Here is a 12,085-nt window from a genome sequence, read left to right as displayed (position 1 = left end):
GTCTTTGTAAACAGTAAAAGAGGGATGCTCATCCCACGAGTACTGAATTCTAAATAAGTACAAGTTGTGATCTTTAAACATTGCAGAAAAAGACCAATTAAATTTTGATATCTTTCATGCGAATTAGACATCTACAGAATGACTGAAATTTAAGCATCCATTGTTACTAAAGCTGACCCTTGCCAAGCAGTATATTAGGGTGCAATATGTATGGTTTAACATTGATGTTCATTACACTTAAATTAATCATGGCATCTCTAGTACAATATCACAGCAATAGGTAGTGTTACTTTAAGTCATCAGATTTCGTGCGACTCTCATGCCATTTTTTGCTCATGTGTTCACACAAGTGAGCATATGTCGCAGCGATGTCTTTCTGTCTGTCTGTCTGTGTGTCTGTTGGTCTGATATCTCAAAAGCGGCTGATCAGATCAGAATCAATTCTGGTACGTAGATTCAATTTGCAAATGGCACGAACTGATTAATTTTTGGTGGGTGTGGCTTGCATACTTTTTGTTCATTTGCATAATTAATGGTTTTAGAAAAAAACGGATATACCTTAAAAACGACTGCACACAATTTTATGAGATTTGCTATAAATGTTGATCACACCAAGATATATCAGCAGTGGGAACCATTGAGGGGTGATGTGAAAAATAGTTGCTAATTTGCATATTTAATGAATTTTCCTAATTAGGGATATATACCTGATTTGACTAGATCAAAATTGACCAAACTTGGTATGTATATTGAAGATACTATGATTTAACATTATTGAAAGTCATTATGCATTTTACCTTCACCCAATTCCTAATTTCCATATTTAATGAACTTTGCTAATTAGGGATATATATCTGAATTGACTGGACCAAAGTTGATCAAACTTGCTACATGTATTAAAGCTACTATGATACAACATTCTTGAAAGTCATTACGCATTTTCACTTCAGCCAATCCCGAATTTGCATATTTAATGATCTTTTCAAATTAGGGATATATATCTGAATTAAATTGATTGTAGTTGTTGTAACTTGCTTTTATACATCAAAGGTACTGTGATACAACATTATCAAAAATCAAAAGCATTTTTACTTCGGCCAATTCCTAATATATATATTTCATGAACTTTGCTAATTAGGGATATGCATCTGAATTGACTGGACCAAAGTTGATGAAACTTGCTTTATACATTCAAGATACTATGATACAACATATTGAGAGTTATTAAGCATTTCTTCTCCAGCCAATTCCTAATTTGCATTTTCAATGATCTTGTTTAATTACCAATATATACTGGTATTGACTTGATCAAAGTTGGCAAAACATGCTATGTACATTGATGATTATACCAGGTTAAAACAATATCGAAAGTCATTTCACATTTTCATGTCAGCTAATTTATAATTTGCACATCTAATGAGCTTTCACAGTTCAGCATATATGGCTTGAAGAACTTGGCCAAGGGTAATTACAATTGCCATATAAAGTGGTGATACAATGACAGCACTCAAAGAAGTTTATTATCTTTTATTTCAGCTAATTACATATTTGTACACTTCATGACCTTTTAGAATTAATCGCTGGTGAATATTGTTCATTATGTTGATCATAGTACTTTCAATCAAGTTGTAAACATGTGGCAATGGTTCAAATTTACACACAACTACAATATATAATGAAACGCGTGAGCATTTTCAGTTCATATCTGGTTAGCTCATGTGTGCAGACACGTGAGCTTATGTCTCAGAGACGTCTGTCTGTCTGTTGGTCTAATATCTCAAAAACGACTGATCAGATAAGAATCAAATCTGGTGCAAATTACAAGAACTGATTAGTTTTTGGTGGGTGTGGCTTGCATACACGTTGCTCATTTACATAATTAATGATTTTAGAAAAAACATGTATACATTGAGAACGACTGCACACAATTTCAGGAGATTGGCTACAAATGTTGATCACATAAACATTTATCAGCTTTGAAAGGTATTAAAGTATGACATTAAATATAATTCCTAATTTGTATATTTTATGAACTTTCCCTAATTAGGGATATTTATCTGAATTGACTCAATCAAAGTTGCCGAAACTTGCTATGTACATTGAAGATACTATGATATAACAACACTGGAAGTTATTAAAAATTTATACTTCATGTAATTCCTAATTTGCATATTTCATGAACTTTTCTAATTAGGGATACATATCTCGATTGACTCAACCAAAGTTCACGAAACTTGCTACGTAAATTGAAGATACTATGATACAACAATATTCAAAGTCATTAAGCATTTTTTACATCGGCCTATTCCGAATTTGCATATGTAATGAATTTCTCTAATTAGGGATATTTATCTGAATTTACTGGACCAAAGTTGATGAAACTTACGAAAAGTATGTACATTGAAGATAATATGATATAACATGATAGACGCTAAACACTTTTACGTCAGCAAATTTGTTTGCATATTTAATGAAATTTCCTAATTAAGGAAATATACCTTGATTGACTCGATTAAAGTTGACGAAACTTGCTATGTACATTGAAGACACTATGATTACATTATTCAAAGTCATTTAGCAATTTTTTCAGCCAATTCCTAATTTTGCATATTTATTGAACTTTCCTGATTAGGGGTATATACCGGGATTTACTTGATCAAGTTGGTGAAACATGCTATGTAAATTGGTGATACCAGGTACAACAATATTGAAAGTCATTTTGCATTTCCATGTCAGGTACTTTATAAATTTGCATATCTGATCGATGATGATATGGTGAACATTGTTCATGGTGTTGATCATGAACACTTTCAATGAAGTTGCAAACATGTGGCAAAAGTTTAAATGTACTCAAAACTGCAATATATAATGAAACACGTGAGCATTTTCAGTTCATATCTGGTTAAAACATAAAATTTGAAAACATGGTAAAACATCGATTTTTTTTCTTCAAAATTTACAGACAACAGAGTTGTGAAATTTTCAAATAAGTGCTTCGTTCACTCACATTTTACAAGAATTTAATGATGTATCTATGATAGCTATAGAATCCTCCGTAGGTCATAAGCACTATACATATCTACGTAAAATACGAAATTCTTAACAGGCGATAAGTAAAAATAAACAAACTTCAACATGATAAAAAATTTAAGAAGTGAATGTTTATTTGAAAGAAAAGGTTGAAGAGTGACTACACATATTTCATACAAATTCTAAATAAGTTATCGATTAGCATTATTGACTCACTTAAATCGTGCCAAGGGACTGATAATTGGTAGCCATGTGTCAACTCAGTCATTTCTCTGTTATGGTAAAATTGTTTCCATTGCAATAAGTAAATTCATTTGGTTTTTCACGTGTTTTAAACCCTCAGCATTATGACATTTTAACGTTATTCTCGGGCTCAAGTTGTCACTGCCCTAAGATTGTCACTATACAATAAAAACATTTCTTGACTTTGAGAATTGTCGCTTAGCATTTGTGTTTATCACAATATACTAGTATGTTTCGGTTAATTACTTTTTCCGGCTTTAGGAAAGTTCAAAGCCATCGCGAACATTATATCAAATATATGCACCTATCGATTGCTAGACCGTTGCATTCATCATTATATGGCAGTACTGTAGTACAATCCGATTCCGAACTTGATGCTAAACGTTAGTCGATGTCATTTCCACTAGAAAAACTATTTCACTTGAGAATTAGTTTTTTGCGCAAGTCTTCTCCTATATGGGAACAGCAACACCAAGGCTGCGGCAAAAATATTTTAAAAATATTGAACGCATCTAAGGTAAGGTCAACCACTCGGGCGTTGGCCCAGAAAGTCACCATTCTCACTATTTCACACATAAGTTAGGCAGTTCCAACATGATCCTATAAACACCTTTTTTGTCTATACAACTTTACATCGATGATAATATGCAAAGAGACTTGACAGATGTTAACAAATGTGGTTTTAAATTAAACACATGCTCATGAATTAGCTACAAACTTGTAACTCTGCGGTGAGGCGGTCGGTGATTTTTTGCTCACGTGTTCACGCACATGAGCATATGTCGCAGCGATGCCCGTCTGTCTGTGTGTCTGTCTGTCTGTGTGTCTGTCTGTCCGTCCGTCTGTCTGTCTGCTCGATATCTCAAAAACGGCTCATCAGATCAGAATCGAATCTGGTACATAGATTCAGTTTGCAAATGTTAAGAACTGATAAATTTTTAGCTCCCATTTGAAATACACATATGGCAATTGGGAGGTTATATGGTTGAAAAAAGTCTGTATGTGAGATGTCTGTCTGTCTGTCTGTCTGTCTGTCTGTCTGTCCATCCATCGCAAAAACTCCCGTACCGCTGCATTTTTTATGCTGATTTTAATTTTGGTGTAGTGATGCCTTAGATGGTCTAGATGTGCCTTTGTTAAAATGAACTTTTTAGTCTCATGGATATGCAAATGAGGTAGAAAAAAGGCGAAAATGGTCAAAAATCAATAACTCAGGAACTACTCATCTGATCGTAGTCATATTTGGTCTTTAGGTACCTTAAGCCCCACTCATTTAAACATATATATTTGATGTCAATATTTGATGCTTTCTATTTTTAATGAATTTTTTTTGGCTATTTTAGTAAAAATTCTCTTTCTCTTGAACCAATGGTCCGATCGTTTTAAAATTTGGTGTGCAGGTGCCTTGTGATAACCCAAAATAGAATTCATCAAAATTATGGCAAAATTTGTATATTTGTATTTTTGGGCAATTTTTGCAATTTTTGGTTTAAAAAATCTTCTTTGAAACTGTGTATGCCATTAATTTCTAATTGGGTGTGCAGGTTTTGCAGTGAACTGAAGGCGAAATTTGCAAAGTTTTGGTACTTTTTGCCATGCTTTCAAATTTGGTACACAGGTGAAATGTAGTAGGTCATTCTAAGTCAAGTACTGCCTGTGTGAATAAGCAGATTATGATTGTACTGTTCCAGGCTGAGGTAGTATTTATTGATAAGAATGATGCAATGTTAGATGGTAATTGATGTTTTAACTGAATTTGACTTACATTGTATGTAACTCATGTACTGTAAAAACCCTATCAATTTGACCAGAAAAATGATTAATATGATTTTAAATAATCGAATTAAATTGTGAAACCAACAAAACTAAAATAATTTTAGTGTAGAATTATTAGAAAGTTCAACCTTTTTGACAGTTCATAGTGAATTGCTTACCATCATGGATGATTAAAACATATAGAGGCAACTTTCCTGAATCCCAACTTTGACATATTCAATATCATCATGTATTGTTCTTTGTATTTTATCTAAAACAAAATTGCTCAAAAAAGTTTTACATGATACGTTGGTCAATTGCATAAGGATAGAGAAAGTTCCAATTTCCATTTGTGGTCAACTTGATAAGGATAAAATAACATTACATTTTGAGTACAAGAACAGGGTGGTCAATTAAAGAGTGGTCAAAGTGATAGGGTTTTTATGGTAAAGCTGGGCTATAAGATTCCTTATGTGCTATTTATAGCAATTATGCAATCCGTGTAAACTGTGCAATGAAATTGTTAAATGATTCTTTATAATGGTTTTGATGACCTTGAACTTCTTAAGTTGCAAACATTTGTCTCTTCAGTGTACTTTATCCGAGTACCTACAGTCTCAACTTATTCAACAGGACTTACTTTGTAGTTCTTGAAAAAATAGCAATGGTGATTTGAGAGTGCTTGGTTACTAGGGTGAAAATACTGATAAAGATAACCAGCTGAAGATTCTTTATAACCTGACAGACATGTTGTTTTACTTATGATGTAATCTTGATAAGCAAGGCATATTTACTTTAATTAGAATGTAATTAACTCTCGTTTATATTATTATAAGCAGTAGTATCAAGTTGAACAAGCTTATATTTATAGGTTGGTCCGCTGTTGCAGGTGAAAAGCTGTAAAAATAAATGTATGTTTGTATGCATATATGCTTGTATGTATGTATGTATGTATGTATGTATGTATGTATATCTGTCTCTCTGTCAGTCTGTATGTATGTATAGATACAAGTATATATGTATATACCATTATGTATGCATGTATGTAGTATGTATGTATGTATGCATGTATGCATGTATGCATGTATGTATGCATGCATGTATGTATGTATGTACGCATGTATGCATGTATGTATGTATGCATGTATGTATGTATGTATGTCCATCCACAGCAAAATCTTGAAAACAGCTGCATGGGTCGAGCTGATTTTTGGTCTAGTCGTGCTGTATATAATGTAGATATTAAATGAACATGTCAGCATCGTTTAAATTTGAATGAGGGACAAAAAATGTGAAAATCGTCAAAAATCAAGAACTCAGGAACTGCCCATCTGACCATTGTCATACTTGGTTACTAAGTAACTTAGGCCACACAGGTTTAATCGAATTGATGTGATGCAGATATTGGCTATTTCCTATTTTTAAACAGGAACTTTCCCTACAAAACGGTAAAACCCGGATTATCATAAATTGAGCAAATATAAAAAAGCCATGCTACTGATAGGGTGTGCCTTGTTTGGTCCTAGAATCCCATAATTTTGCCATGTTTCAGGCATTCATTGTCGTTGAATCGTGCTTATGATGTTTGTGAATATACAGAGACTAAACTTGAGTCTAAAATAAACTGATAAAATGTTCCGTTTTTTTGTCCGAGAACACAGATGTTTCAAAATGTGTTCCCTGTATGACCATCTGACCCCTCTTTGCATATGTCACAAAAATGCCCATCATGATTATTTAAATTTATCATACAGTCAAAGCAATGCTGTGGGAATTCAAAAACTCCCGCCCAGTGTATGCAAATGGCTGCATCATCAGTAATCCCCCTATTGTGTGCCCATGGTCCTTTAACTTCCTGTTTAATGATATTTTTCTCTATTTTTCCATTATTTCTAAAACTAATAGTCCTACTGCTTTAAAATGTATTTAACTGTTCGTATGGATGACCAAAATAGGATCCATGGAAATCATGGTGAAATTCACGTACTTGTAGTTAGGGGAATTTTTTTGTAATTTTTGGTCAAAAACTCTTCTTTGAAAGTGTCAATCCCATCACTTTCAAAGTAGGTCCAAAAGTCATTTTGAGTTGGAGCATTTCATATTGCTAGGGTATAAGATTAATTTGCACTTGCAATGGAACTTCTGAGTAGTCATCCTGTATGCTGCAATGTCATGTGTAGTAGTTGTTAGTATTTCTGTAAAATGGGAGCACAGTGTGGTTTTGTTGGGTGTGGCTTGCTCACTTTTTGCCCATTTGCATAATTTATGATGTTAGAAAAAACATATATATTGACAACGACAGCACACAATTTGATGAGATTTGCTAAAAATGTTGATCACACCAAGATATATCAGCTGTGAAAGATATTAAGGGAACATAAAAGGTACTGAATAATTTGCATATTTAATGAACTTTCCTAATTAGGGATATGTATCTGATTTGACTCGATCAAAATTGACATAACTTGGTATGTATATTGAAGATACTGTGGTTTCACATTATTGAGAGTCATTAAAGCATGTTTACTTCATCAAACTCTTAATTTGCATATTTTTTAAACTTTTGAGGTTAGGGAAATTTATTTGAATTGACTTGACCAAAAATGATGAAACTTGCTATTTACATCAAAGAAACTATGATATAACATTGTTGAAAGTCATTAAACATTTTTACTTCAGCCAATTCCTTATTTGCATATTTAATAAACTTTCCTAATTAGATATATATATCTGAATTCACTTGACCAAAGTTGATGAAACTCACTATGTAAATTGAAGATACTATGATATAACATTATTGAAAATCATTAAGTAGTTTTACTTCAGCCAATTCCTTATTTACATATTTAATGAACTTCACTAATTAGGGATATATATCTGAATTGACGCGACCGAAGTTGATGAATATTGCTACACAACATTATTGAAAGTCATTAAACTTTTTTACTTCAGCCAATTCCTAATTTGCATATTTAATGAACTTTCCTAATTAGGGATATTTATCTTTATTGACTAGACCAAATTTGATGAAACTTGCTATGTACATTAAAGATACTATGTACAACATTGAAAGTCACTAAGCATTTTTACTTTAGCCAATTCCTTATTTACAATTTTAATGAACTTTCCTATAATTAAGGGTATTTATCTGTCTTGACTAGACCAAAGCTGATGAATTGCTTTGTACATTAAAGATAATATGATACGATATTATTAAAAGTCATTAACATTTTTACTTCAGCAAATTCATAATTTGCATATTTAATGAGAACATTTCAGACAATTGCTTATTTGCATATTTTAATGAACTTTCCTGATTGGAGATATATACTTGGATTTAGAATTAATCTGTTGTGAATATTATTCATTATGTTGATCATAACACTTTCAATGAAGTTGCAAACATGTGGCAAAGGTTCAAATTTACACATAACTGCAATATATAATGAAACACGTGAGCATTTTCAGTTCATATCTGGAGTGTTTCTGCGACCTCGCTCCCCAGTAGCGCTACAATGCCGTGCGTACGTTCGGCAAAGGTCTCAAAAACAAAAAAATCGCCGACCGCCTCACCGTAGAGCAACAAGTGTGAAGCTAGTTCGTTAATATGGATATTTTTCTACAGTTTCTGAAGGTTTAAGATCAGTATAATGAAGCCTTATAGGTAGTTTGGCGTCAATGTTTCGGTAATGAAGATCATCCTCAAGGTGTAGCCCTTTTTTACCTTTGATATCGTTGAATTCAACCGATTTAAGCGCCATATGCGACAACCCACGATTACTCGACACTAGCATATAGGTTCAGTCAATGGCCCGCATATAATAATTGCACAAATTTCCTACCAATAGGACTTGTTAGTTCATGGTAGCACACTCACCGGAACGGAACTTCTTTGAATGTCCACCACGATTCTTAGTAACAGTAGGCAGACCGTAACGGCCCCCAAATTATGTTCCAAGTGCCCATATACGTAGAACAGGTAGGCCTATACTGAACTTGCATCTATATTCCACATCAGATAGTTAACTGAGTTAAATGACCTCGATTCACGCTGATCTCAGCAATGACAGAAGAACACGGCGACGTGGCAGCAAGCGAGCTTTTAAACTGTTAGAAATGAATAATTAATTAGCACACCTGGTTCATGTAATACTGAAGGTGCAAAGCTTGTTCACCTGTATACTGAAATATCCGTCGCTCAAGGAGCGTAGAAAGCGCCCTTGAGCGACATATCTTTCAGTCTTCACCTGGTCATGATATAAATCTACGTAACGTAACACAAGTTAATTTAATCTGTTGATAAAGCGATGGACGAGAATCTTAAACACGCCATCATTGGAGTTTGAATGACTTTGTGAAACTTTTTGACAGTGTTGTACATTATACTTACTGAAGTCACAGCCCAGTTTCTCAATATGTCAAGGTTTTATATGTATTTAGTTTGACATCATTGTAGACCCTGCGCAATTTTATTCGCTGAAACTACGCCCGACTTAAGCAGACCCCTCTCGCCGCGACAGTTTGCCAACTTTAAACTGTGACACGTTCAATTTTCAGGAAAAAGTCCGTCCATTGTGTTTTCTGGGTGTGATCTTTAACCTCTGCGTAAATTATTAAAACGGGTAAATTGTGTCGCAAAACTGTCGTCTCTTGTCTCATGGCTCAAGTTTATCTTCTAATGTACTTGCGTACATCATTTCCGTATTCTAGTGACGTCGAATCGACCTGAAATATTATATCTGGGCGGAGGCAGCTCTTTTCAAAATACACTGCGGGTTCAAACTATTGAATCGATAACAGGAGCGCCACCGGTTTCGTAATGGCACAGAAGAACGGAACCTCAGGTAAACGTAGCAATATCGTGGATACATTACCGGTACATACTCAGAGAGCACGGACCCGAGATGGTTGGCCGTAAATTGCATAACTTCACACAGTTCAAATAATTAGTTTGCCGACTTCAAATTTGTTGTGTTCAACATATAAAACTGCCATCAACGATCCGCATTATCCACCAAAAACTGCATTACCGTTATATTTGTAAATGAATTGACGGTATACTCAGATCGTGCAGTTTGACCTTTCATGGCCGTAGACAGTGTTAGGCAGACGTGCCTTGACGAGGACCGAGGAAATTGCGACCCAGGCGAATTACTGGCAACCGGCCCGGATATGGTGTTGCCCGAAAGGTAATTCGAGGAGCCGCGTGAATCTGTGCGAGACGACAGATGTGTCTGCCGAGCAGACAGGACAGCAGGATGATCTGTGTGTGAAATACGACGTTTTTACGGACATTGACGAAGATAAAAGAAAACGGACATGTGTAATATTGTTGTGACAATACGAGAATTAACCCACTTGACAATGTGCGACAACTCTCTCTGTTTCTGGCCTTTGTGTCGTGAGTCGGGTTCGTACAGGGCTTTACACAGTGAGTATATCTTAAAGTTGCAATATGGATCAGAATTGACCTTCATATTTCGAAGATTTGACTTTATAGAAAAATCCATAACAATTTCATTTGCAGATTCGACCATTAACAGGAACACGGGGGTGGCTCTAATTCGAGTAAATTGATTTAATTACCGAATAAATTGCTGTTTTAGTACGTACCGTTTGCGAGAGTAAAGCACAAAATTTGAAACGTCATTTTTACTATTTGAATATGTACGCATGCGTATTTGGTGCATGGTAACGGTTTGCGAAATTGCAACTTCGTGTCAACATGCGTAGCTAGCCTTCCCACGGACAAGCGGTCAGGTCTCTGCCCGCGCCCTGCCTGGGTCTCTGCTGACTGATTCAGCCCAGTAAAAATGGAAGAAATTAGCCAACAATGTCAGCAAAATAAACAACGTTTAGTCAGATCGAAAGATGGAACTAGAAAAAAGAGTGACACGCGACTAATGCACCACGTCGAGGAGGCAGACTGTGTCTACAGTTTCTCGCGAAAGCACCAACGTCGCCACCGTGTGATGACCAACTTCGCTAGCCAGCGGTGTTTCCTCGGGCAATTAACATCGACCTACCATCACCGTGTGGACCCCACGATTTGTAATGTGAACCGGGCAGTAGTCCCTCCGCAAGGAAATAACTTAGATCTGTTAGCATTCATTGATAAACTATATCCTTCAGGTCAAAAATGCATTTTTCGGAAACAAAGAAAAACTGCAGTTTCCATCATGGCATGGTCTCATTTACGACACGACGCGTCGATCGGCGCGCTGACATGGCCATGCAAGACCTGACTGAGGGGCAAGGCAGTTGCCAAACTCTTGCAGTGGTGGATAAATATTATATAAATATATAAATAAATATAGCGTGCAGATACCTCGCCTTTTAACATGAAAAATGTAACATGCAACGTGGAGAGGATTTCGGAAACGCTGTCAGGCACGCGGTGAACACAACCAGATCGGTGTACGTGGTCTGGACGCTCGATCGATCGAACGTACACAGTAGGTGCACACTGCACTGCGTGTCACTGACATACATGTATATGGGTGAGAAAACGATCTTTTGTAGAGCTGTACTGTATCATATTGATATACTTATATTTCTGGAACATTGTGGTGCTACCAAAGTTAGGCAAACGCAAAATTTACAATGAATTATCATTATATAGGCCTATGTCAAGTTCTGTCATCGTGTCAACATCGCCCCTCCAACGTGCACTCTATTGAGACGTCATCACTCTTGGTGGTACTTGTCACGTGCACAGCAGAAAACGCCAATGTTTTTGTTTTGAAAGTTTGTTTACAAAACAGCTTTTCTAGGCGGCCGAAACGCATCAAAATGAACGTATTTGTATGCCAGGATTGGTAAGAGGCTTAGCTAAGAAGAGTACTTCAACGCAGTATGGTCTATTTGCTTTAGTTTTACGAAAAAAAATCGACAATTTTGATCCATATTGCAACTTTAACAGGAAAGTGGTAGCTGGCCTGAGTAATACTACACTGCTTAGAGGCCCCGTAAGGGATTCTGACTTAATGGTACCTGCCGGCGAAGTTCTGCTGGGGTTAACGGCCCAACCCAGGCCAATAAAACACTGGGAGTCGTG

At 35.6% G+C, this 12,085-nt stretch overlaps 1 long non-coding RNA gene across 3 annotated transcripts in view; it reads right to left on the bottom strand.

Annotated features, from left to right (window-relative positions):
* Positions 1-9,188, bottom strand: part of LOC139150815 (uncharacterized) — a 43,127-nt gene extending 33,939 nt beyond the window's left edge. Inside the window, exon 1 of one of the 3 annotated variants that reach the window (XR_011556288.1) lies at positions 8,906-9,188. This is a non-coding gene — a long non-coding RNA (uncharacterized lncRNA). The remainder of the gene's footprint in view (positions 1-8,905) is intronic. The other 2 variants (XR_011556286.1, XR_011556287.1) reach the window with 2 other exon arrangements.
* Between the last annotated feature and the right edge of the window lie 2,897 nt (positions 9,189-12,085).

This window comes from Ptychodera flava, chromosome 15 (genome assembly GCF_041260155.1).
Source record: "Ptychodera flava strain L36383 chromosome 15, AS_Pfla_20210202, whole genome shotgun sequence".
NCBI classification, from domain to species: Eukaryota; Metazoa; Hemichordata; class Enteropneusta; family Ptychoderidae; genus Ptychodera; species Ptychodera flava.
This window is presented reverse-complemented; position numbering and strand designations above follow the sequence as displayed.